Consider the following 3,135-nt stretch of genomic DNA (forward strand, 5'->3'; position numbering starts at 1 on the left):
ATATATATTGTTTGCTTAACCATAAGAGTTATATTTGCTTGCTTACCTGTTTCTTTTGGGGTTTTTTTCATAAATTTCTGCAAAATGAATCTTGTTATTGATTATCTGATAGAACTGATTAGTTTTTAAACCAATTTCTTTTTTCAAGTACCTAATATACAGAAAGGTACGAGGCTAATCCTGTATTATCGCAGAACTTAAATGGATAACATTTCAGAAAATATTTTTAGCAAATTAGTCATGCTGTAAATGCAGAAAAAACCTTGTTGATTCTTCGAAGAGATATCCACTCCTAGCTATCGTACTTTGGAATATATTTTAGAGTTAGGATTTGCTTGATGTACATAAATTTATCTAAAAATCATTTAACGCTACTCAGATTCATTCAGTCAAATAAAGCTAATTTCTTGTTCAATATCGATGTTTCAATCAATAGATTCACACATATTAAATGTAAACAGACACATAAATATAGAGAGATAGAAGCAGAAAGATACACGAGAAGAACGCTTTGTTTTTGTTCTAATGTCTGCATATGTGCACATATTTTTGAATAATGTATGCATTCAACTAATGTAAATGATCAAATAAAGAACTATATTTCTTTTAATGTTCATATATATATATATATATACATATACATATACATATACACATACATAATAAGTACACACATACATACATTCATACATACATGCATACAGATTTACTGATATGATATATGCATTTAACTAATGTAAAATATTGAAAAACAAATGGACGCCTTTTTCGTTGCCATTGGTACAAAACCAACTCCAGTCTTTATAAATGAGAATTATGATGACGACTTTAACTTAATTCCGATAATGCTGAAAAGTGTTTATTGTAAATATGTTAATTATTTGTACAGTATTTTCTAATATATCATCATTAAGGACGGCATAGGCATGCCATTAAACTTATAGGGGTGTTTAAACATTGATCATATCCCTTGGCACTAGTTCAATCCCTCGAAATGATTATCATGGTGATGACTTTAATAACATTATTCATAGTAAAGATAATATCGAGTATTCCTTCACCAAAGTTTACGAGGCTCTTCGCTTATATCTGCTCCTGTGCTGAGCTGGCATCTACTTTATTGATACTTACGAGATGAAAGGTAAAAATCGATTTCGGTGGAATTAGAAATCAGAAACTAGTGAGCTTAAATTCATACCATAAAGTATTTTGTCTGTCAAACGCCGATGTGGCACCGGTAACGTATAACACTTTATGCTATAACCAAAGAACGTAAAATTTTGCGTGAAGAGTGATTTCATAGTGTCCGTGTTTTAAACTAATGCTTCTTTGATCTACACTAAACGGTGAAAGAAAACGTCAACCTTAGCAATATTTGACCTCAGAACGTAAAGTCCTGCGTGCAAACGATTCTTCATGCAACTTGTCAGTGAAAATATACGTGAATGTTTTTAACAGCGTATATTTTCATCTGGGTAAAATATATGGAAAAGAATTAAGATCCTTTGATTTTGGTAATGTTATTTAAGAATTTAATCTAAAAACGTGTATTGAAACTATTATAAAATTTCTTCAGGCAAAGGAATGCTTCCTTTAGTGACACACTGGTGCTACCTTATTTTTTCCACGACTAACTAACACTTAGCTCTAGTTTGGCTAATAGCATTAGCAAAATCAGTATTATTATTCCGTACAGCATTTCATGTAAAACTCCCTTTGGATATTATCATTAATATTTTTTTTTTTTTTATTTCCCAAAGTACATGTGACTTTCAGTTTCCACTGAGTTTCTTTTCCTCTTTCTTGTTCGTAATCTGTTTTATATGGCTTTCTGCTATTTGGCATGGAGAGACACTTTTTTCTCTCCTGGAGACCGAGAATCTATGTCGAACTCGACATAAACAAATGAATTTATAATATATGTTGCGAGAAAATGCTACTAAGCATTTTGTCTATCACGTGGATTATTGTGTCAAATTACCACATTAATAATGATAATAATAATAATAATAATAATAATAATAATAATAATAATAATAATAATAATAATAATACTGATGCAGTACCAGGCAGTGAATTACATCGACCCCAGCGTTTCACTGATATTTAATTTATCGTTTCTGAATTGATGAACGGCAAAGTCGACCTCGGTGGAATTTGTACTCAAAATGTAAAGACGGACGAAATAACGCTAAGCAGTTCGACCGGCATGCTAACGATTCTGCCAGCTCACTGCCTTTAAAAATAGTATGAAATTTTTGCACAAGTCCACTAATATTTTGCGTGGGGCTGGGTCGATTACATTGATCTCACTGATCGACTACTACTTATTTTATTGATCCTGAAATGATGATATGCAAAGTCGATCTCGGTGGAATTTAAATTCAGAAGGTAAAGACAGACGAAATGTGAAAGCGCGCTTTGTCCGGCGTGCTTATTATACAACAATGCATTTCTTTTGATGTACATATCACAAACCTTGCATTTCTGTAAAACTGATGTGAGTCTACTGCATCGCTATAGCTAACATGACATATTTTTTTACCACTTTTTCAGCTTGCATCCTGGATTGTATGAGAAACAAAATTGATGCCGGCGTGATTAGAACCGAGAAAATAAGTAAATATCACAATATACTTTATCCAACATTTAAGATATTCTAATCGCCAATAGAACCTTCTGTATTATCAATAAATATAAGAATATTTGTAAGTAAAATAACATGGTACATTATTTACCACAACATCCATTATTTTCATTCCTTATTCTTAAAAAAATAAGAGAATATTACATTCCATATCTCGTTCGAAAATCACATCGTTTATAGAAATAATTTCATTTTGCATTCCATTTATTTTCTTTTTACCTTCCTTTACTCTGAGAGATTTCATCCTGCCATTCATATCATATTTATAATTTCTTTCTCACACATCATTTTTTAATCTCCTTTTCATTCCATATGTGTGCGTGTGTCTGTGTATGTAGAGGTGCGCATCCATACATATACATATATAATAGTTTATATGTATATTTATATATATATATATATATGTGTGTGTGTGTGCGTGTGTGTGTGTGTGTGTGTGTAGATATACATGTGTATATATATATGTGTGTATATATATATATATATAT

The sequence above is a fragment of the Octopus bimaculoides genome, chromosome 25 (assembly GCF_001194135.2).
Source record: "Octopus bimaculoides isolate UCB-OBI-ISO-001 chromosome 25, ASM119413v2, whole genome shotgun sequence".
Lineage (NCBI taxonomy): Eukaryota > Metazoa > Mollusca > Cephalopoda > Octopoda > Octopodidae > Octopus > Octopus bimaculoides.